This window comes from Macaca fascicularis, chromosome 9 (genome assembly GCF_037993035.2).
Source record: "Macaca fascicularis isolate 582-1 chromosome 9, T2T-MFA8v1.1".
NCBI classification, from domain to species: domain Eukaryota; kingdom Metazoa; phylum Chordata; class Mammalia; order Primates; family Cercopithecidae; genus Macaca; species Macaca fascicularis.
The window spans coordinates 72,753,347-72,777,654 of NC_088383.1; the positions used below are offsets into that span (position 1 = coordinate 72,753,347).

At 43.8% G+C, this 24,308-nt stretch overlaps 1 protein-coding gene across 33 annotated transcripts in view; it reads left to right on the forward strand.

Moving 5' to 3' along the window:
- The window catches only part of USP54 (ubiquitin specific peptidase 54), a 117,931-nt gene that overhangs the window by 8,545 nt on the left and 85,078 nt on the right, over nucleotides 1-24,308 (forward strand). The window contains exons 1-2 of one of the 33 annotated variants that reach the window (XM_074001773.1): nucleotides 2,398-2,488; nucleotides 2,937-3,055. The exons of the other annotated variants lie outside the window; for them this stretch is intronic. The gene's annotated coding sequence lies outside the window, so the exon portion shown is untranslated. Of the gene's footprint in view, nucleotides 1-2,397; nucleotides 2,489-2,936; nucleotides 3,056-24,308 lie in introns of those variants that run through there. 33 annotated transcript variants of the gene reach the window in all.

The window sequence follows — 24,308 nt, forward strand, 5'->3', positions numbered from 1 at the left end:
TTTAATTTTAAGTTCCTGGATACACATGCAGGATATGCAGGCTTGTTACATAAATGTGTGCCATGGTGGTTTGCTGTACCTATTAACTCATCACCTAGGTATTAAGCCGTGCATACATTAGCTGTTTATCCTGATGCTCTCCCCACCCCCGCACAGGCCCTAGTGTGTGTTGTTCTCTTCCCTGTGTCCATGTGTTTTCATTGTTTAGCTCCCACTTTTAAGTGAAAACATGCGGTATTTGGTTTTCTGTTCCTGTGTTAGTTTGCTGAGGATACATGAATGGAGCTTGAAGTAATTTTTTTTTTTTTTTGGAGATGGAGTCTCGCTGTTGCCTAGGCTGGAGTGCAGTGGCGCAATCTCGGCTCACTGCAGCCTCCGCCTCCTGGGTTCAAGCAGTTCTCCTGCCTCAGTCTCCCAAGTAGCTGGGATTACAGGAACCTGCCACCACCCCCGGCTAATTTTGTATTTTTAGTAGAGACAGGGTTTCACCATGTTTGCCAGGATGGTCTCGAACTCCTGGCCTCAAGTGATCCTCTCGCCTTGGCCTTCCAATGTGCTGGGATTACAGGTGTGAGCCACTGTGCTGGGCCTTTTTTTTTGGAGAGAGATGTCTTTGTTGCCCAGGCTGGAGTGATTTCGCTCACTACAGCCTCAATTTCCCAAGCTCAGGTGATCATCCCACCTCAACGTCCCGAGTAGCTGGGACCACAGTGTGAGCCATCATGACCAGCTAATTTTTGTATTTTTTGTAGAAACAGAGTTTTGCTATGTTGCCCAGGCTGTTCTGGAATTCCTGACCTCAAGCAATCTGCCTACCTCAGCTTTGCAGAGTGCTGGGATTACAGGTGTGAGCCACTATGCTCGGCTTTATTTTTAAAAATATATGTATTTTTTTGTGGGTACATAGTAGGTGTGTATATTTATTGGGTACATGAGATGTTTTGATATGGGCATGCATTGCGTAATAATCACATCATGTAAAATGGGGAATTTATCCCCTCAGCATTCATTATTTGTGTTATGAACAATTATACTCATAGTTATTTTAAAATGTACAATTAAATTATTGACTTACAAATTATTAAGCATTTGTGCTATCAAATACTCCCTCTTACTCATTCTTTCTATTTTTTTTTTTTTTTTTTTTTTGAGATAGTCTCGCTCTGTCGCCCAGACTGGAGTGCAGTGGTGTGATCTCGGCTCACTGCAACCTCTGCCTCCCGGGTTGAAGCGATTCTTGTCCCTCAGCCTCCCAAGTAGTTGGGATTACAGGTGGGTACCACCATGCCCAGCTAATTTTTGTATTTTTTAGTAGAGACAGGGTTTCACCATGTTGGCCAGGCTAGTTTTAAACTCCTGGCCTCAACTGATCTGTTGCCTTGGCCTCCTAAAGCGATGGGATTACAGAGGTAAGCCACCATGCCCAGCCTTTCTATTTTTTTTTGGTACCCATTAACTATGCACACCTCTCTTCACTTTTCTTTTGACTAATAGGAACTCTGTCTATGTATCCCTGTATTTTTAACACATGTCGCACATATTTTCTACAATCTGTTGCATCATCTATAGTGTCTGTTGATGTGCTAAAATTTCATAACTATCTTTTTTCTTAATGGTTTCTGGGTTTTGAGGCTTGCTTAAGAAGGCTCTCTACGGGGCCGGGCGCGGTGGCTCAAGCCTGTAATCCCAGCACTTTGGGAGGCCGAGACGGGCGGATCACGAGGTCAGGAGATCGAGACCATCCTGGCTAACACGGTGAAACCCCGTCTCTACTAAAAAATACAAAAAACTAGCCGGGCGAGGTGGTGGGCGCCTGTAGTCCCAGCTACTCGGGAGGCTGAGGCAGGAGAATGGCGTAAACCCGGGAGGCGGAGCTTGCAGTGAACTGAGATCCGGCCACTGCACTCCAGCCTGGGCGACAGAGCGAGACTCCGTCTCAAAAAAAAAGAAGGCTCTCTCCATACCAAAATTATAAAAATATTTTATATTCGAACTCTTTACTAGCTTAACATATTTAGCCCTTTAATTGATTTGGAATTTATTTTTATATGTTTTTGGAGGTACTCTTTTTCTCCACAAATATGTAACTGACCTAAGCCTATTTGTTGAATATCCTGTCTTTAATGATATTAAATCTTGTCTTCATCATATTCTCAATTGCCGTATATTCACCATGTGTGTGTGTATGTATGTATGCCTGTGTTTCCTTTTTTTTGTTTGTTTTTTGGAGATGGAGTCTCACTTTTGTTGCCCAGGCTGGAGTGCAATGGTGTGATCTCGGCTCAGTGCAACATCCGCCACCAGTGTTCAAGTGATTCTCTGCCTCAGCCTCCGGAGTAGCTGGGACTACAGGTGCATGCCACTACACCTGGCTAATTTATTGTAATTTTAGTAGAGACGGGGTTTCACCATGTTGGCCATGCTGGTCTCAAACTCCGGACCTCAAGTGATCCATCCGCCTTGGCCTCCCAAAGTGCTGGGATTACAGGTACGAGTCACTGCGCCCAGCCTGCATGTGTTTACTTTTGAATATCTCTGTTCTTTTCAGTTGTTTATTCCTGGGCCGATACCATACAGTTTTTTTGTTTGTTTTTTGAGACAGGTATCACCCAGGCTGGAGTGCAGGGGTGTGATACTGGCTCACTGTGGCTTTGACCTCCTGGGCTCAAATGATCCTTCCACTTTAGCCTCCGCAGTAGCTGGAATTACATGTGTGTGGCTCCATGTGTGACTAATTTTATATTTTTGGTAGAGATGAGGTTTCTCCATGGCCTAGCTGGTCTTGAACTCGTGGCCTCAAGTGATCTGTCCTCAGCCTCCCATAGTGCTAGGATTACAGGTGTGAGCCACTAAATCCTTTTGTTAATTATATGTTTTTTATTCTTTTGGTGTTTTTTTTTTTTTTTTTTTTTTTTTTTTTTTTTTTTTTGAGACAGAGCCTTGCTTTGTCACCTAGGCTGGAGTGCAGTGGCGCAATCCCGGCTCAACTGTAACCTTCGCCTTCTGGATTCAAGTGATTCTTCCCTCTCAGCCTTCTGAGTAGCTGGGATTACAGGTACGCGCTATCACGCCCAGCTAATTTTTTGTATTCTTAGTAGAGACAGAGTTTCACCATGTTGGCCAGGCTGGTCTCAAACTACTGGCCTCAAATGGTCAGCCTGCCTCAGCCTCCCAAAGTTTTGGTGTAAGCCACCATGCCCAGCCCTTTTGGGTTTTCAAGATAGTCATATTTCTAACTGTTCATGTCTTTGCCTATCTTTGTTATGGCATGTGCAATTTTTTTTCTTATTTTGACATGTTTTAAATCTCTTTGTAGTAAAAATATTCTTTTTTTTGGTGGGAGTGACAGGGTCTCAAAAAAAGAAGAGGGTGGCAGGCTGGGTGCAGTGGCTCACGCCTGTAACCCCAGCACTTTGGGAGACCGAGGCGGGTGGATCACCTGAGGTCAGGAGTTTGAGACCAGCCTGGCCAACATGGTGAAACCCCATCTCGACTGAAAATGCAAAAATTAGCTGGGCGTGGTGGCGTGCACCTGTAGTCCCAGCTATTCTGGACGCTGAGGCATGAGAATTGCTTGAACCCAGGAGGCGGAGGTTGCAGTGAGCAGAGATCACACCACTATACTCCAGCCTGGGTAACAGAGTGAGACTCCATCTCCAACAACCAAAAAGAGGCTGGAGTGCAGTGGCACGATCACCACTCACTACAGCTTTGACCTTCTGGGCTTAAGCAATCCTCCCATCTCAGCCTCCTGAGTAGCTGGGACCAGAGGCATGTACCACCATGCCTGGCTAATTCTTTGTATTTCTTGTAGAGACGGGGCCTCACCATGTTGCCAAGGCTGGTCTCAAACTCTTGAGCTCAAGTCATTCTCCTCTCTTGGCCTCCCAAAGTGCCGAGATAACAGGTGTATGCCACCACGCCCAGCCAAATATATTCTTTTTTTTTTTTTTTTGAGATTGTGTCTCACTCTGTCTCCCAGGCTGGAGTGCTTTGGCAAGATCTCTGCTCATTGCAACCTCCGCCTCCTGGGTTCAAGGATTTTCCTGCCTCAGCTTCCCGAGTAAGTGGGGTACAGGCATGCACCACCATGCCCCGCTTGTTTTTGCATTTTTTAGTAGAGACTGGGTTTTGCCATGTTGGCCAGGCTAGTCTCGATCTCCTGATCTTGGTGATGTGCCGGCCTCGGCCTCTGTAAGTGCTGGGATTACAGCCATGAGCCACATCACTCGGCCTTCAAATATATTCTTTATCATATAGCTGGCAATGGTTTTCTAGTTTGCTGTTTACTTTTAGGGGGAATCTCTTGACTATCAGTGGGTAAAACACTTAGAATAGGCTGTTACAATGCTTGTAATATCTTGACATGAGGAAAATTCTAGGATGGTTAGAATTTGTAAAATCAAGTCTGTTGAATAAATTTATGAATTAAAACAAGGGGGAAAAGCCTACTTTTGGGTACAAATGTGATTTGACTATAAAATTCTGTATTTAATGTTTTTTATAGTTATGTGCCATCTGAGAGGGGTTGCGCTTAAAATTGGGGAGAAGCTAACTCAATAAAATTGATCAGATTAAAAATCCTCAATAGTGTATGTAAATAATAACTGTATCTGATATTTAATTATACATATAGGATAAACTGGGTTTTCTGTCTATCTATGTTGTTTTATTTTATTTTTAAGACAGGGTCTAATGCTTTCCCAGGTGGGAGTGCAGTGGTGGGATCTCAACTCACTGCAGCTTCAACCTCACTGGGCTCAAGTGATCCTCCTGCCTCAGCCTCCTGAGTAGCTGGGACTGTAGGTGCACACCACTGTGCCTGGCTATTTTTTTTGTATTTTTCATAGAGATGAGTTGTCACTGTGTTGTGTAGCCTGGTTTGGAACTCATGAGGTCAAGTGATCTGCCTGCTTCGCTCCCAAATTGCTGGGACTTACAGGTATGAGCCACTGCACCTGGTCTGTTTTATTTTATTTTTATTACTATTTTTTTGAGATGGAGTCTCGCTCTGTTGCCTAGACAGAGTGCGGTAGTGCCATCTCTACTCACTGCAACCTCCGCCTCCCAGGTTCAAGCGATTCTCCTGCCTCAGCCTCCTAAGTAGCTGGGATTACAGGTGCCTGCCACCTTGCCCAGCTAATTTTTGTATTTTTTTTTTTTTTTAGTAGAGATGGGGTTTCACCCTGTCGACCGATCTGGTCTCGAACTCCTGACCTTAAGTAATGCACCCGCCTTGGCCTCCCAGCATGCTGGGATTACAGGTGTGAGCTACTGGGCCCAGCCTATTTTTTATTCATTCATTAATTAATTCATTCATTAATTCATTCATTCTAGATCTGGGTTCTCACTGTGTTGCCCAGGCTGGCCTGGAACTCCTGCACTCAAGCCGTCCTCCCACCTTAGCCTTCCAAGTAGCTGAGCTTATTAGATAGGAGCTACCATACCTTGTACTTCACTAAGGTTTTTAATTTAGTTTGTCAATATTAAAAAATATGGACACATTTTTAATATTTAATGAGAAGTAGTAGAAAAATTGAATTCACTTTAAGGCTTACTTTTCTATCTTTTTCTCCCAGAGATTATATTTGTAGAAAAACTTATCCAAATTTTGCTTAGTTTCAGGGATAATTTCATATAATAAATTTGTGAATTATTTTATTTTTATGGCTTATATCAGGCACATACATGAATATTTGTATATTCAGGAGGTATGATGGTAGAATGTACAAAAATGTTTTTTAAAAAACTCACTCTTCTGGAATTTTTCTTATTTCTTTCAGTTTGTCTGTATAAATATTCTCTATAGATAACTGACTTTTAAGGAAAAGCTGTTATATTCGTTACACAACTTGTTGCAAATAGGAAATCTAGCCCTATTATTGTTGGTATGAAACTAACAAGCTTTTCTGTAACCCATATTTTAGTGTTTTGGCGCTGTATGGTAGCAATACCTTCCCGTGCCATGTTGAAAGCAAGAAACATGTTTCTACAAAGCACATTTTTTAAAAATAGCATTTGAGTTTTTAAATGAAAACAGAAGCCAAGGTAAGCCTATATTGTATTCTTGCAAAATACATTTTTGTTTTCTTGTGACCTGTGTCATTTTTTCTAGGATATTTGAAAGTTTCTTTTTTTCTTTCTTTCTTTCTTTTTTTTTTTTTTTTTGTGAGACAGAACTGTCTCAGAAAAGTGAAAGATGTCAGTTCTTGCTCTGTGGCCCAGGCTACAGTGCAGTGGTGCGAACTTGGCTCACTGCAGCCTCTGCCTCCTGGGTTCAAGTGATTCTCCCACTTCATCCTCCCAGGTAGCTGGGACTACAGGTGTCTGCCACCATGTCCAGCTAATTTTTGTAATTTTAGTACAGTTGGGGTTTCACCATTTTGGCCAGGCTGGTCTTGAACTCCTGACCTGGAGTGATCCGCCCACCTCAGCCTCCCAAAATGCTGGGATTACAGTACAGGTGTGAGCCACTGTGCCTGGCTAAAAGTTTCTGATATAAAGCTGGCAGGAAGTGAGTGACAATTATTAAGTCTTGGAAGAAAAATTTTTAATTTTCTCCTGAGAAGAAATTTCTGAAGAAACATCTTGTAGATAATGTAGTTTCACAGTAAAGTTTTTTTATTTTTATTTTTTTATTTGAGGCAGAGCCTTGTTCTGTCACCCAGGCTGGAGTGCAGTGGTGCGATCTTAGCTCACTGCAGCCTCTGCCTCCCGGGTTAAAGCAATTCTCATGCCTCAGCCTCCTGAGTAGCTGGGATTACAAGCGTGTGCCACCACACCTAGCTCCTTTTTTTTTTTTTTTTTTTTTTTTGGAGACAGGGTCTTGCTCTATCACCAAGGCTGGAGTACAGTAGCATGATTTTGGCTCACTGCAACCTCCACTTCCCAGGTTTAAGCAGTTCTCCTGCTTTAGCCTCCTGAATAGCTGGGATTACAGGCACATGCCACAACACCCTGCTAATTTTTTTTTTTTTTGTGACAGAGTCTCGCTCTGTAGCGAGGCTGGAGTGCAGTGGTGCGATCTCGGCTCACTGCAACCTCCGCTTCCCAGGCTCAAGTGCTTCTCCTTCCTCAGCCTCCTGAGTAGCTGGGATTATAGGTGCCTGCCACCATGCCCAGCTAATTTTTGTATTTTTAGTAGAGATGGGGTTTCACCGTGTTGGCCAGGATGGTCTCGATCTCCTGACCTCGTGATCCGCCCACCTCTGCCTCCCAAAGTGCTGGGATTACAGACAGGAGCCACCGTGCCCGGCAATTTTTGTATTTTAAGTAAAGACAGGGTTTCACCATGTTGGCCAGGCTGAACTCCTGACCTCAAGTGATTCGCCCACCTCGGCCTCCCAAAGTACTGGGATTACAGGCGTGAGCCACCGCACCCGGCCTCGTGGTAAAGTTTATATAGAAAAATGCATTCTCTGTGGAAACAGAACTTATTTGTGTGCCATTGTTTCATTTCTGACCTGGGCTCAGCTTTTATTTCTCTGTGCAGATCCATTTCCTTTGGTGGTACATCCTGTCTTGGATGTTGACCCCAGTCAGAGCTGTATAGTGCCAAAATAAGATAAGTTCTTTGGTTCTTTTTTGCCATTTCTTTCAACTCCTTATTTATCTTTACTCATGGTCATTGAAGATCAGAAGGGTATTTATGAACAGATGGGAATTCTGTGTGTTTCTTCAGTGTTAGTGGAACACCAGGGAGAGGCAATATCATTTTAGTATTGGATTTTCACCTTTCCTGATGCCCCCTAGGTCTAAGGAAACATCAAGCTTATTTTACAGACTTGATATAAGAAACTTCATAATTACCAAATTAAGCTTTAGACACCTCAGTGTTTTAGAGTATATTCCTGGGGCCTATGCCTTTCCATATAAATTTTACTTATTTTTTGAGACAGAAGTCTCACTTGGCCCTCCCAGCTGGAGTGCAGTGCCACAATCTTGGCTCACTGCCATCTCCACCTCCCCGGTTCAAGTGATCCTTCCACCTCAGCCTCCTGTGTAGCTGGGACTACAGACACGCGCTAGCATGCCCTGCTAATTTTTTATATTTTTAGTAGAGACTGGGTTTCATCATGTTTGCTAGGCTGGTCTCGAACTCCTGCGCTCAAATGATCCGCTTGCCTCGGCCTTCCAAAGTGCTGGGATTACAGGCATGAGCCACCAAGCCTGGTCAAATTACTCAATATTTTTGAACCTCACTTCCCTTATCTGTGAGATTAGGATAATAATAACCTACCTGAACAAATTAAATGAAGTGATAGATGTTAGTTCTTAGCACAGTAGCCATAATGTTATAGGGACTCTAAATTTCAGTTTTCTTTTTCCTTTCCTTGAACTGTTTTAAGTTTTAAAAGATAGTGATTATAAAATTACTTTTTAAGTGTATACAGTTATTTCAAATATTGTTCATGTTTGTGTTAAAAACAGTCAAACTCATTTTGGTTATGTTGGTATTATAAGAGGGAAATGTAGGGAAATGAGACAATGGAGAAAATCTGAATAACTGTTTCTTTTTGTTTGTTTGATTTTTTTGAGATGGAATCTCGCTCTGTTGCCCAGGCTGGAATGCAGTGGCATGAACTCAGCTCACTGCAACCTCTGCCTCCTGGGTTCAAGCGATTCTTCTCCCTCAGCCCCGGGAGTAGCTGGGACTACAGGCATGTGCCAGCCACCACGTCCGGCTAATTTTTGTATTTTTGGTAGAGACAGGGTTTCACCATATTGCCCAGGCTGGTCTTGAACTCCTGACTTCATAATCCACCCGCCTCGGCCTCCCAAAGTGCTGGGATTACAGGCGTGAGCCACCGCACCCGGCCAAGTCTGAGTAACTTTTGTTGAGCAATACCGTGTGGCAGGAGCTAGGCTTAACACTTCGCACACAGCAACTCATTTAATCCTTACCACTCAGTTAAGCACATTTCTTCCTCTGAAGGATTACTTCTTAGGTTTTTTTTTTTTTTTTTGAGATGGAATCTTGCTCTGTCTCCCAGGCTGGGGTGCAGTGGCATGATCTCGGCTCACTGCAACCTCCGTCTCCTGGGTTCAAGTAATTCTCGTGCCTCAGCCTCCCATGCAGCTGGGATTACAGCATATGCCACCATCCCCGGGAAACTTTTTGCATTTTTAGTGGATACAGGGTTTTACCATGTTAGCCAGGGTGATCTTGAACTCCTGAGCTCAGGCTCTCCATCCTCCTTGGGCTCCCAAAATGCTGGGATTACAGGTATGAGCCACAGCACCTGGCCTATTTCTTAGTTTTTAAAATTGAAGTTTTCTTACTTCCACCCTTTTGAATAATAAGCCTCAGGAATGGGGCCCTTAATAACTTAATGCAGACTTCAAACTTTGTATAGAATATAACAAATTATTAATGACTATTTTATTTCTAAGCTACCATATTTAGTATTTGGAAGCTATGTTCTTTAGGCTAAGTCTTTTTTTTTTTTTTGAGACGGAGTCTCGCTCTGTCGCCCAGGCTGGAGTGCAGTGGCCAGATCTCAGCTCACTGCAAGCTCCGCCTCCCGGGTTCCCGCCATTCTCCTGCCTCAGCCTCCCGAGTAGCTGGGACCACAGGCGCCGCCACCTCGCCCGGCTAATTTTTTGTGTTTTTAGTAGAGACGGGGTTTCGCCATGTTAGCCAGGATGGTCTCGATCTCCTGACCTTGTGATCCGCCCGTCTCGGCCTCCCAAAGTGCTGGGATTACAGGCTTGAGCCACTGCGCCCGGCCGCTAAGTCTTTTTTTTTTTCTTTCTTTCTTTTTTTTTTTTTTTTAAGCAAACTCTAGTAATGATATTTACTTTTTGTGGAAACCATGTCTCACTGTCCCCCAAGCTGGAGTGCAATGGCGGGATTATGGCTCACTGCAGCCTCCACCTCCTGGACTCAAGTGGTCCTCCTGAGTAGTTGGGACTACAGGTGCATGCCACCACACCTGGCTAATTTTTGTATTTTTTGTAGAGATGGGGTTTCACCATGTTGCCCAGGCTGGTCACAAACTCTTGGGCTCAAGCTATCCTCCTGCCTTGGCCTCCCAAAGTGCTGGGATTACAGGCATGAGCCACTGTGTCTGGTCAATATTTACTTTCTAATTCCTGCCTTTAGAAATATATTAGCTGCCCTGAATATATTAGGTTTTTCAGTTGTATGAAACTGTTCAGTTAGGAGTAATGAATTTGATATCTATTAGTCCTTTTCTTATTTATTTATTTTGAGATGGAGTCTTGCTCTGTTGCCCAGGCTGGAGTGCAGTGGCGCGATCTTGGCTCACTGCAAGCTCTGCCTCCCGGGTTCACACCATTCTCCTGCCTCAGCCTCCCGAATAGCTGGGACTACAGGTGCCCGCCACCACGCCCGGCTAATTTTTTTGTATTTTTAGTAGAGATGGAGTTTCACCGTGTTGACCAGGATGGTCTCAATCTCCTGACCTCGTGATCCGCTTGCCTCAGCCTCCTAAAGTGCTGGGATTACAGGCGTGAGCCCCTGCACCTGGCGCCTATTAGTCCTTTTCAACAAATATCACCAGTAAGGCTTGAATTGTTTTTTGAAATGAGAAAAGCAGCAGATTGTTTATTTGAATTTGAATGTAGAGTGTTTGTCACTCAACACCTTAATACTGATCAGGCTAAGAGATGGGCTCTTCCTATGTTGCCCAGGCTGTACTCAACTCCTAGGCTCAAGTAATTCCTTCCCACCTCAGCCTCCTGATTGGCTGGGACTACAGGTGAGCAGCATCACACCCCACTTTGTGTTTTGATTAGTTCTCTTTACTTTTTTTTAATCATGGTAAAATAACATAATATTTATCATCTTAACCATTTTAAGTGTACAGTTCAATAGTGTTGCATACGTTCACATTGTTGTGCAACCACTCTCCAGCACTGTGTCTCATCTGTTTTTTTTTTTTTTTTTTTTTTTTTGAGGCGGAGTCTTCACTCTGTCGCCCAGGCTGGAGTGCAGTGGCACCATCTCGGCTCACTGCAAGCTCCGCCTCCCGGGTTCGCGCCATTCTCCTGCCTCAGCCTCCGGAGTAGCTGGGACTACAGGCGCCCGCCACCGCGCCCGGCTAATTTTTTGTATTTTAGTAGAGACGGGGTTTCGCCGTGTTAGCCAGGATGGTCTCGATCTACTGACCTCGTGATCCGCCCGCCTCGGCCTCCCAAAGTGCAGGGATTACAGGCGTGAGCCACCGCGCCCGGCCTGTTTTTTTTTTTTTTTGAGACATCCTCACTTTGCCGCCCAGGCTGGAGTACGGTGGGGTGATCTCAGCTCACTGCAACCTCTGCCTCCTGGGTTCAAGCGATTCTCCTACCTCACCCTGCCGAGTGGCTGGAATTACAGTCCTGTACCACCACGCCTGGCTAATTTTTGTATTTTTAGTAAAGACAGGGTTTCACCATGTTGGCTAGGCTGGTCTTGAACTCCTGATGTTGGGTGATCCGCCCATCTTGGCCTCCAAAAATGTTGGGATTACAGGTGTGTGCCACCACACCTGGCCACCCTGTTTCATCTCCAAATCCATTAAACTGAGACTCTAAATCCATTAAACAAGCCCCCCATTCCTCCTTCCCCAAAGTGCCTAGCCACCACCATCCAACTTTCTGTTTCAGTGAATTTGACTATTCTTCATGACTCATATAATGGAGTCATTGAGTATTTGTCCTTTTGTGACTGGCTTATTTCAGTTAGTAAAATGTCCTCAAGTTCATCTGTGTTGTAGCATGTGTCAGATTTTCCTTCCTTTTTAAGGCTGAATCAGTTATATGTATGTACTACATTTGCTTACCCGTTCTCTTAGGTGGCTCCTACCTGTTGTCTATTGTGAATAATGCTGCTATGAACATGGGTATACAGTTATCTCTTTATTTATTTTTTGAGATAGAATCTTGCTCTGTTGCCCAGGCTGGAATGCATTGGCATAATCATGACTCACTGCAGTCTTGATCATCTGGGCCCAAGTGGTCCTCTCACCTCAGTTTCCCAAGTAGCTGGGACTACAGGCACACGCCACCACATCCACTAATTAAAAAAAAAATTGGCCAGGTGTGGTGGCTCACACCTGTAATCCCAGCACTTTGGGAGGCCAAGGTGGGTGGATCATGAGGTCAGGAGATCGAGACCATCCTGGCTAACATGGTGAAACCCCATCTCTACTAAAAATACAAAAAATTAGCCAGGTGTGGTGGTGGGCGCCGGTAGTCCCAGTGAGTTGTGAAGCCAGCTGGACCTCCTGGGTTGAGTGGGGACTTGGAGAACTTTTCTGTCTAGCTAGAGGATTGTAAACACAGCAATCAGCACTCTGTGTTTAGCTGAAGGATTGTAAATGCACCAATCAGCACTCTGTAAAAATGCACCAGTCAGCACTCTGTGTCTAGCTAAAGGATTGTAAATATGTCAACACTCTGTAAAAATGGACCAATCAGCACTCTGTAAAATGGACCAATCAGCAGGACGTGGGCAGAGACAAATAAGGGAATAAAAGCTGGCCACCCCAGCCAGCAGTGGCAACCCACTTGGGTCCCCTTCCATGCTGTGGAAGCGTTGTTCTTTCGCTCTTCACAATAAATCTTGCAGTTGCTCACTCTTTGGGTCCATGCCACCTTTAAGAGCTGTAACACCGTGAAGATCTGTGGCTTCATTCTTGAAGTCAGCGAGACCAAGAACCCACTGGAAGGAACCAACTCTGGACATACCAGCTACTTGGGAGGCTGAGGCAGGAGAATGGCATGAACCAGGGAGGTGGAGCTTGCAGTGAGCCAACATTGCACCATTGCACTGTAGTCTGGGCAACAGTGTGAGACTCTTATCTCAAAAAAAAAAAAAAAAAATTTGTGGAGCTGGAGTCTAACTATGTTGCCCAGCCTTGTCTCAAACTCCTGAGATCAAGCAATCCTCCTGCGTCAGCCTCCCAAAATGCTGGGATTACTGGTGTGAGCCAATGTGCCTGGCGAGTTAGCTCTTTGAGAGCATACTTTCAATTCTTTTGGATATGTAACCAAAAGTAGAATTGCTGGATCATATGTAATTTTATTTTAATTTTGAAGAACTATCATACTATTTTTCATACTGGCTATTTACCATTTCACATTCTTACCATTGTGTACAAGGTTACTAATTTCTCCACGTCCTTGCCAACACTGTTTTTTTTGTTTGTTTTTGTTTTTTTTTTGTGTGTGTGTGTGTGTGTTTTTGAGATGGAGTCTTGCTCTGTCGCCCAGGCTGCAGTCAGTGGTGTGATCTCGGCTCACTGCAACCTCCGCTTCCTGGGTTCAAGCGATTCTTCTACCTCAGCCTCCCAAGTAGCTGGGACTACAGGTGCGCAACACCACACCTGGCTAATTTGTATATTTTTAGTACAGACGGGGTTTCACCACACTGGCCAGGCTGGTCTCGAACTCCTGAGCTCATGATCTGCCCCCCTCAGCCTTCCAAAGTGCTGGGATTATAGGCGTGAGCCACTGTGCCTGGCCACCGTTTTTTTTTTTTTAATAGTAGCCATCCTAATAAGTATGAGGTGATATCTCACTGTGGTTTTATTTTCCCTAATGATTAGTGATCTTGAGTGTCTTTTCCTGTGTTCATTGGCCATTGGTGTATCTTCTTTGGAGAAATGTCTGTTCAAGTTCTTTGTTTATTTTATAATTGTGTATTGTTGTTGTTGAGTTGTAGGAGTTTTTTTGTTGTTTTTGTTTTTGTTTTTGAGACAGGGTCTTACTCTGTCACCCAGGCTGGGGTTGAGTGGCATGATCTCGGCTCACTGCCACCTCTGCCTCCCAGGTTCCAGTGATTCTTCTGCCTCGGCTTCCCAAGTAGCTGGCATTACAGGTGTGCACCACCACACCTGATTAATTTTTTTGCATTTTTAGTAGAGACCAGGGCTTAGTAGAGACAGGTTTAGTAGAGATGGGGTTTTGCCATGTTGGCCAAGCTGGTCTCAAGCTCCTGGCCTCAAATGATCTGCCCACCTTGGCCACCCAAAGTGCTGGCATTACAGGTGTGAGCCACCGCACATGGCAGGAGTTCTTTATATATTGTGGATATTAACTCCTTATCAGAGTAATGATTTACAAATATCTTCTCCCATCTCATGGGTTGTCCTCTCTCTTTTCCTTTGATTCACAGTTCTGGTTTTTAAAAATTTTATTATATATTTTGTAAGACATTTAAAAGAATAATACAGTAAACGTTTTTATAACCACTATCAAATTAAATATAAGTAAATTAGTTTGCTCCCGAGTTTCCCTTTATTGATTACAAGACCCCTCACCAAAGGTAACCACTAATGAATTTGATTTTTCTCTGACTAGTTTATACTCCTTAGACAGCCTCTTGTCATGACTGAAGTAAAAATTCTGCAAAGATCCTGGGGAAGGCTAAGGTGGGAGGAGTTCTTTCTTAAATTTTTGTGATGCTGTTGTCCAAAGCCCAGTTCAGCACCCTATCAGAGATACTTGCACATAATAGGTATACAGGAATGTTTGTTGAATGACTATTTGGAACCCATGTACTTGTGATTGAAGATATTTTGTACCATTATTTTTTTCTTTTGAGACGGAGCCTTGCTCTGTCGCCCAGGCTGGAGTGCAGTGGCCGGATCTCAGCTCACTGCAAGCTCCGCCTCCCGGGTTCACGGCATTCTCCGGCCTCAGCCTCCTGAGTAGCTGGGACTACAGGCGCCCACCACCTCGCCCGGCTAGTTTTTTTTTTTTTTTTGCATTTTTTAGTAGAGACGGGGTTTCACCATGTTAGCCACGATGGTCTCGATCTCCTGACCTTGTGATCCACCCGTCTCGGCCTCCCAAAGTGCTGGGATTACAGGCTTGAGCCACCGCGCCCAGCCCTGTACCACTATTATACTATTTTCTCTCTCTCTCTTTTTTTTTTTTGGTGACAGAGTCTTATTCTGTCACCCAGGCTGGAGCGCAGTGGTGCGATCTCAACGCACCGCAACCTCCACCTCCTGGGTTTGAGCAATTCTCCTTTCTCACTCTCCCAAGTAGCTGAGACTACAGGCGCACACCACCACGCCTGGCTAATTTTTGTATTTTTGTTAGAGACAGGTTTTCACCTTGGTCAGGCTGGTCTTGAACTCCTGACCTCAGGTGATCCACCCACCTCAGCCTCCCAAAGTGCTGGGATTACAGGCGTGAGCCACCATGCCTGGCCACTATTATACTATTTTTTTTTCTTTTTTGAAACGGAGTCTCGCTCTGTCACCCAGGCTGGAGTGCAGTGGCGTGATCTCAGCTCACTGCAAGCTCCGCCTCCCGGGTTCATGCCATTCTCCTGCCTCAGCCTCCCGAGTAGCTGGACTACAGGTGCCCACCACCACACCTGGCTAATTTTTTTGTATTTTTAGTAGAGACAGGGTTTCACAGTGTTAGCCAGAATGGTCTCGATCTCCTGACCTCATGATCCACCCACCTTGGCCTCCCAAAGTGCTGGGATTACAGGCGTGAGCCACCATGCCTGGCTATTATACTATTTTGATATGAAGTGAAGTTTAGATATCTCTGTGTTAGGATTACTGTATACCAATAAATAGACTGCTATGGCAAAGTAAATGTTTTCTTAGAGGTAGTGGAACTGAGGGCAAACTTGAGTTGGGAACATTTTAGCTCTAAATACATACAGTACATTTAGCTGCCTTGGCTAATTTAACTTTTAGACAGGGCAAATGGAATAAGGCAATGTTGAGGTGCTACGTTTTTGGTTCAGAAAAATGGCTGTAAGTTTTGAAAGAAGGCGTGATTCTGGTAAGATCTGACTGTGGACAAGGGGCTGTTGAAATAAACTGCAGTGTTTTCAGGGCAGTGGTGAAGGACTTGACCTCCATAATAGCTGAAAATGAAGTCCTTCTATAACGAAGCCATAGTAGCAGCAGCAGCAGCTGTTGCCACTGCCACCTGCATTCAGTGGCTGTGTGAGGTGGCTAGACCAGGAAGTGATTCCATGGCACTAGGCATGTATAACGAAGGACTTTGGCTCTGGCAGAGTGGTTGTACAGGTTGTGGGTGTCACTTTAAACATACAAAGATCTGCTTGCTGGAGGAGGGGCAGCTTCTTGAGGATCAGGTGTGCAACTGAAAGGGATGAGCTCATCCTTCTAACCAGACCTGCTCTAGACACTGACTGAATGTTTTCCTAATTGCAAGTCCTGCAGCTGGGAGAAGCAGGAAATGATTGACGCTTCAGGCACTTGGTGAGTAGTAAAAAAAAAAAAAAAAGAAAGGAAAAAGTTAAAAAGGCATTTTTGGGGAAGCTTTTGAAATATGTGTGTGAATATCAGGTTGAAGGTGACATACACACACATAATCTTTCTCTAAGTTGAGGATTGCAGTAAAGTGTATTGTGTTGAGGAAAGCAAAGCTTTGGTGGTTCTAACTTTATTCTACTACTTCCTTTTGAGGTGACTTTTCATGACTTAACAATTTTGTTTCCTACAGTGTCTTGACTGGTTTCATTTCTCTAGGAAATAAGAATCCTGGGAGCTCCTTTTTTATTTTCAAGGATCTTCATGGCTTGTTTTGGAGCTTTTATTGAGGAAACATCCCACATTTGAATACTTCTGTGTTGGATTTCAGAGCTCCTATACATGATCCTGTTTTGTTTTAATTTACCCAAACTTTCCTATTCACTTTAGGTAAGGTTCTTAAAAATGAAATTGGTTTAGAAAAGAAATATCAATTGTTTATCATTTATTTATTTGTAACCTTTATTTTAGGTTCCAGGGTACATGTGCAGGTTTGCTATATAGGTAAACTACATGTTTTGTAGTATAAATTATTTCGTCATCCAGGTAATAAGCATAGTACCTGATAGGTAGTGTGTGTTTTTTTTTTTTGAGATGGAGTTTCGCTCTAGTCACCCAGGCTGGAGTGCAGTGGCGCCATCCCAGCTCACTGCAACCTCCACCCCCCAGGTTCAAGCGATTCTCCTGCCTGAGCCTCCTGAGTAGTTGGGATTACAGGCAGCCGCCACCACACCCAGCTAATTTTTGTATTTTTGTTAGAGATGGGGTTTCACCATGTTGGCCAGGCTGGTCTCAAACTCCTAACCTCAGGTGATCCGCCTGCGTCAGCCTCCCAAAGTGCTGGCATTGTAGGCATGAATCACCGCGCCCGGCCCCTGATAGGTAGTTCTTTAATTCTCACCCTCCTTCCACCTTCTATCCTCAAGTAGGCCCCAATTGTTTATTATTTTGAATGGAACTTTTTATCTTGAGATAATTCTAGATTTATACAGAGTTAAATAATATTGATCTGATGTTTCATTTACCTCGTTTCCCCCAATGGCAATATCTTCCAAAATTACAGTACAATTTTACAACCGGGATATTGATGTTGATACAGTCAAGGTACCAAATATTTTCATCACCACAGGATCTACTGTGTTGTCCTTTTATAGCTACCCCCACTTCCCTTCCACCCCTATACCTTTCTTAACTCCTGTCAACCGCTAATCAAAAAATCAGTTTTTAGCAGAGAAAATTTTACGTGCAATCCTGAGAAGTTCTGTATGAAAGATACACATGGCCTTATGAAAAGAGCCCTTGGGTTAAACGCGGTGGCTCACAACTGTAATCCCAGCACTTGGGAGTCTGAGGTGGGTGGATCACCTGAAGTCGGGAGTTCAAGGCAGCCTGACAAACATGGAGAAACCCCGTCTCTACTAAAAATACAAAATTAGCCGGGTGTGATGGCGCATGCCTGTAATCCCAGCAACTCAGGAGGCTGAGACAGGAGCATTGCTTGAACTCAGGAGGCAGAGGTTGCAGTGAGCCATGATTGCGCCACTGCACCCAGCAAGGGCAAAAAGAGCGAAACTCGGTCTCAAAAAAAAAAAAAAAAAAAAAAAAGAAAGCCCAAAACTGCAATTGATTTTGGTTCATTGTAGCTCTTTACCTTGGACAAATAATTTTAATTTCTCTGTGCTTCAGTTTTCTTATCTATACAATGGGATAGCGGTATATTAACCTATTTTGCAGGATTTTTGAGAAATTGTAAAGCTCTTTCAAAAAATAAATATTATATAGATTATTATTAGCAGCAGGGATAATTGTTTTCAAACTAGAAAGTATATAGCAAGTTAAAAACTGGAAACTGTAGCCCAAGATGGTAATAGTGAACATTTTTAAATGAATTTAAGTCTTAAGGGTGAAATGAATTACATTTCAGGATGCTGAGTTAACTGGCTGATGATCTCAGAGCCACTGTTGTTAATCTTTGAGAAACCATAAAGACTAGAGAGAGACAAATGTCTTTATATCCAAAAAGAGGAAAGGAAAGTAGTTGGAAAACCATAGACGTGTAAAATTGTTAAATCTTGGGAAAATTCAATTATAAATGACTAAATATAATATGGAGTATTAAGGAGAAAGAAGAGTATGGGTTGATTGATCATAACAAATTCTATTTCTATTTTTGGATTTCATTACTTCTATTTAGGATTAAAAGTTTTGTGGATCAGGGGATTGTTCTACATATAGTGAGTCAAAATCCCATTAGTTTCACAGTCTTTCATGTGGCTGATCATGTGTAGTGATACAAATTTCATTGATTGGTTAAGTGTATGTGTCAGACATTGAATAACTGTATCCACTGACCATCTTGATTTTACCAGGAAGGTCCCTGGTAGATTATTCTTATTTTTTCCATGGGCAGTCAGTCTGCATGGGTTATTTTATTTTTTTTGAGATGGAGTCTTGCTCTGTTGCCCAGGCTGGAGTGCAGTGGTGTGATCTCGGCTCACTGCAACCTCTGCCTCCCGGGTTCAAGTGATTCTCCTGCCTCAGTCTCCCAAGTAGCTGGGATTACAGGTGTCCACCACCATGCCTGGCAAATTTTTATATATTTAGTAGAGACAGGGTTTCACCAAGTTGGTCAGGCTGCTCTTGAAATCCTGACCTCGGGTGATCCACCTGCCTTGGCTTCCCAAAGTGTTGGGATTACAGGAGTGAGCCATCACACCTGGCCTCCTTTTCCATCTTAACTAAGCACTTACATAACCACTGAACGGGTTCATTCTGTCCGTTGCCCCCATACCGCTGATTTATCAAGACAGGAGAATAGCAATGGAGAAAGAGTTTAATTCACGCAGAGCTGGCTGCACAGGAGACCAGAGTTTAATTATTACTCAAATCAGTCTCCTGGAATATTCCAGGATTGGGGTTTTAAAGGCTAATTTGGTGGGTAGAGGGCCAGAGAGTGGGGAGTGTTGATTGCTTAGGTCACCAATGAAATCACAGGGAGTCGAAGCTGTCGTTTTACACTGAGTCAGTTCCTGGGTGGGACCACAAGACCAGATGAGACGGTTTATTTATCTGGATGGCACCAGGTGATCCATCGAGTTCAGGGTTTGAAAAATATCTCGAGCACCAATCTTAAGTTTTACATTAGTGATGTTATCCCTAGGAGCAGTTAGGGAGGTGCAGAACCTTGGGACCTTTAGCTGCATGATTCTTTTTTTTTTTTTTTTTTTTTGAGACAGAGTCTCGCTCTGCCGCCCAGGCTGGAGTGCAGTGGCGTGATCTTGGCTCACTGCAAGCTCCGCCTCCCGGGTTCACGCCATTCTCCTGCCTCAGCCTCCCGAGTAGCTGGGACTACAGGCGCCCGCCTCCTCGCCCGGCTAGTTTTTTTGTATTTTTTAGTAGAGACGGGGTTTCACCGTGTCAGCCAGGATGGCGCTGCATGATTCTTAAAGCATAATTTCTAATCTTGTAGCAATTTTTTAGTCCTACAAAGGCAGTCTAGTCCCCAGGCAAGAAGAGGGTTTGTTTTGGGAAAGGGCTGTGTTTTTGTCTTTATTTCAGAGTTAAACTGTAAACTAAGTTCCTCCCAAAGTTAGTTCACCTTTTGTCCAGAAATGAACAAGAACAGCTTGGAAGTTAGAAGCAACAGGGAGTCAGGTAGGTCAGATCTCTTTCACTGCAATAATTTTCTCAGTTATAATTTTTGCAAAGGTGGTTTCACTTACCATGAACTATGGCCATGACTTTTTGCAATTTGAGGTTTGACAGTAAAACTAGCATGAATTTCCTTTCCTTCTTCACAATTTCATACATAGATTTGTTCTTATGGTAGACCTTAGCAGCTTTAGTGTAGCAGCTTAGCAGCTTTTTTTCTTTCCTTATTAAGTCGATAATTTTCACTTTTTCACTTAAAGGAAGCGCCTTATGGCTTCTCTTTAGCCTGTTGAATTGCCAGTATCACTACTCTTGCATTTGGGGAACATTGTTAAGTAAAATAAAGTTATTTGAACACAAGCACTGAGAGACCCTGACAGTCGATCTGATAATTGAAGGGTTACTAAGTGACTGTTGGGTGGGAAGTGTAGACATGTGGATAAGCTGGACAAAGATGATGCATGTCCTGGTCACTCACAAAATTTTTGTGTAATATTTTCAGGCCATGTTGACCTCAGGTAACAGAAACCTTGGAAACCACTGATGAGGGCAGGGTCGGGGGAACAACACGACCACTACTTTATTCTTTTTTTTTTTTTTTTTTTTTTTGAGACAGGATCTCACTCTGTTATTCAGACTAGAGTGTGATGGCCTGATCTCAGCTCATGGCAACCTCCACCTCCCCGGCTCAAGCAATTCTCCTGCCTCAGCCTCCTGAGTAGCTGGGATTACAGGCACGTACCACTACTGCCTGGCTAAATTTATTTTTTTTGAGACAGAGTCTCGCTCTGTTGCCCAGGCTGGAGTGCAGTGGCTTGATCTCGGCTCACTGCAAGCTCCGACTCCCGGGTTCACACCATTCTCCTGCCTCAGCCTCTCGAGTAGCTGGGACTACAGGCACCCGCCACCACGCCCGGCTAATTTTTTTGTATGTTTAGTAGAGACGGGATTTTACTTTGTTAGCCAGGATGGTCTCGATCTCCTGACCTCGTGATCCGCCTGCCTCAGCCTCCCAAAGTGCTGGGATTACAGGCGTGAGCCACTGCGCCCGGCTTAATTTTTGTATTTTTAGTAGAGATGGGGTTTCACCATGTGGGTCAGGCTGGTCTTGAACTCCTGACCTCAAATGATCCACCTGCCTTGGCCTCCCAAAGTTCTGGGATTACAGGCATGAGCCACTGCACCCGGCCTCTTTTTTTTTTTTTATTGGATCTTGACTCTGTTGCCAAGGCTGGAGTGCGGTGGCACCATCTCAGCTCACTGCAATGTCCACCTCCTGGTTCAAGCGATTCTCCTGCCTCAACCTCCCGAGTAGCTGGGATTACCGGCGCACACCACCATGCCCAGCTAATTTTTGTATTTTTGGTCAAGATGGGTTTTTCACCATGTTGGCCAGGCTGGTCTCAAAATCCTGACCTCAAGAGATCCGCCCACCTTGGCCCCCCAAAGTGCTGGGATTACAGGCGTCAGCCACCGTGCCCAGCTGATTACTTTCTGTAAGACTAGCATTTAGGTAATTCTGTGGTGTACTTGAGAGGGATTTTCATACTCTTCTTGCTTTCTAGGAGCTGTAAGTCCAGTCAAAGACTTAAAAACCCTTGTTCTAGAGACAGGGTGGTTAATGTTCATAATGACATAATGCTATTTGATATAATTTTTAGAATTATGCAAGATATAGTTAAATAAATGAATTTAAATAATAATGATACTATAACATTAGAAGCCCAAATATGTGGCCCCTATCTCCCTTTCTTCTTTCTTTAGAGTCCATTTGTGTGAGAAATACAGAGATTTCTTGGATGATTTTTGCTGCTCAGGTCTGTGATTAACAGCCAAAGTTTCTCCAAAATATATTCTTTGGATCAGTTTTTTCCTCTTCCCTCTACTCTTTCTGCAATATTCCTCTTCTCAGTAATGTGTACTTGAGTGAAACAACCAGCTGTTTAAGGTACACATGCTCTGCTAACATTGTGAATTAATCTCAGAATAAAAACTAGAGTCATCTGTGATTGCACAGGGATTGCACCTGTGACTAGCCACTGCATTCCTGCCTGAGCAACATAGTGAGACTCCGTCTTTAAAAGAAAATAGTGGTGGGGCATGGTGGCTCACACCTGTAGTCCCAGCACTTTGGGAGGCTGAGGTGGGTGGATCATGTGAGGTCAGGAGTTCGAGACCAGGCCTCGCCAACATGGTGAAACCCTGTCTTGACTAAAAATACAAAAATTAGCTGGGTGTGGTGGCATGCATCTGTAATCCCAGCTACTTAGGAGGCTGAGGCAGGAGAATCACTTGAACCCGGGAGGCAGAGATTGCAGTGAACTGAGACTGTGGCACTGCACTCCAGCCTGGGTGACAGAGTGAGATGCTGTCTTAAAAACAAACAAAACCAAGATTTTTTTAAAAAGTTAAAAAAAAAAAACCCTAGACTCAAATTAGTTATGTAGTTTTCCTGTTTTTCATCTACTTCATGGTATATTCTTCCTTACAACCTAGAGTCAAAGGCTAGAATATTTTCTCTTAGGTTCCTTATTAGCTAAGATCAAGTCCATCTCTTATTTTTGTTTGCTAGAACTCCAGTTTAACAGCTCTGAATTAAGTTCCCCCTCTCTCCAGGATCAAATGCTAAAGCCTTTCACTTGATATAAAGCAGTCTCTTCCCCACCCCTCCCCACCCCAATCCTACAGTTTATTTAAAAGTCCCAGCCTAGGTAATATACTGAGACCCTGTTTCTTCAAAAATTTTTAAAAAATTAGCTGGGTCTGGTGGTACACACCTGTAGTCCCAGCTACTGGGAGGCTGAGGGTAGAAGATTGCATGAACCCAGGAATTTGACGGTGCAGTAAGCTGTGATCACACCACTGCAGCCAGCCTGGGCAACAGAGCAAGAACCTGTCTCTTAAAAAATAAAAAGTCCCCAAATTTTGTCACTACATTCTAAAATCTAGAGTCTTTTATTGGCTGGGTGCAGTGGCTCACACCTGTAATCTCAGCACTTTGGGAGGCTGAGTCGGGCAGATAACTTGAGGTCAGGAGTTTGAGACCAGCCTGGCCAACATGGCGAAGCCCCATCTCTACTAAAAACACAAAAACTAGCTGGGCGTAGTGGCACCCACCTGTAATCCCAGCTACTTAGGAGGCTGAGGCAGAAGAATCACTTGAACCTGGGAAGTGGAGGTTACAGTGAACTGAGATCATGCCACGGCATTCCAGCTTGGGTGACCGAGAAAGACTCAGACTCAAAAAAAAAAAAAAAAAGAGTCTTTTATTTTCCAATCTCATTCCTACTGTGGAGTCACTCAGTTCCTGCCTTTACTGCCAACATCAGCATTATCATTAGCATCTCAGAAATAAAAGACAACAATGATGGTTTGACTTCGGGGTTACTCCAGAGGGAGTCATTTTGGTTTTTCTTAGAGAAATCCTCTGTTTCTCTTTTATGACTTTTTTTTTTTTTTTTTTTTTTTTTTTTTGAGACGGAGTCTCGCTTTGTCGCCCAGGCTGGAGTGCAGTGGCCGGATCTCAGCTCACTGCAAGCTCCGCCTCCCAGGTTCACGCCATTCTCCTGCCTCAGCCTCCCGAGTAGCTGGGACTACAGGCGCCCGCCACCTCGCCCGGCTAGTTTTTTGTATTTTTTTTAGTAGAGACGGGGTTTCACCGGGTTAGCCAGGATGGTCTCGATCTCCTGACCTCGTGATCCGCCCATCTCGGCCTCCCAAAGTGCTGGGATTACAGGCTTGAGCCACCACGCCCGGCCATGACTTTTAAGAGAAGCAAAATGTTCTTTTATTAAATTGAACATTCTGTTGTACCCTTCTCTATTTGCTAGTGGAAACCAATGATGAAAAGTTATGGAATGTGACCAAATAGGACTTTTCAGCCTGTGCTTTTCCATTACCCTCCTCACTACCCTCCAAGGATTTTTCTTGATTGATTTACTCAAATCCTAAAGATTGTTTCTCCCTGATAATAATATTTATATTTTTTCAGATACCTTTGTCTATTCCGGTCTAAGGTGGACCTATTGTGGTGTTACATATTCCCTGTGAAGTACTTGGAAAATATGACTTGTTAAGTTTTGTTGAAGCACAGTTTTACAAAATACTGTTGTAACCAGTCATCCAACTTTAGAATACCTGAACATTTAAACTAAAACCCCATTTTAAAAAATAATAAACTGAAACCCTGTATATCACTCTCCCTCTTGACGTAGTTAGCAATCATGTACACAAAACCTTTTCTTTCCATTTTTTCTTTTTTTTTTTCTTTTTGAGACAGGGTCTTGCTCTGTGGCCCAGGCTGGAGTGCAGTGACACAATCACTGCTCACTGGGGCCTTGACCTCTCGGGCTCAAGGGATCCTCCCACCTCAGCCTGGAGTAGCTAGGCCAGAGGTTCATGCCA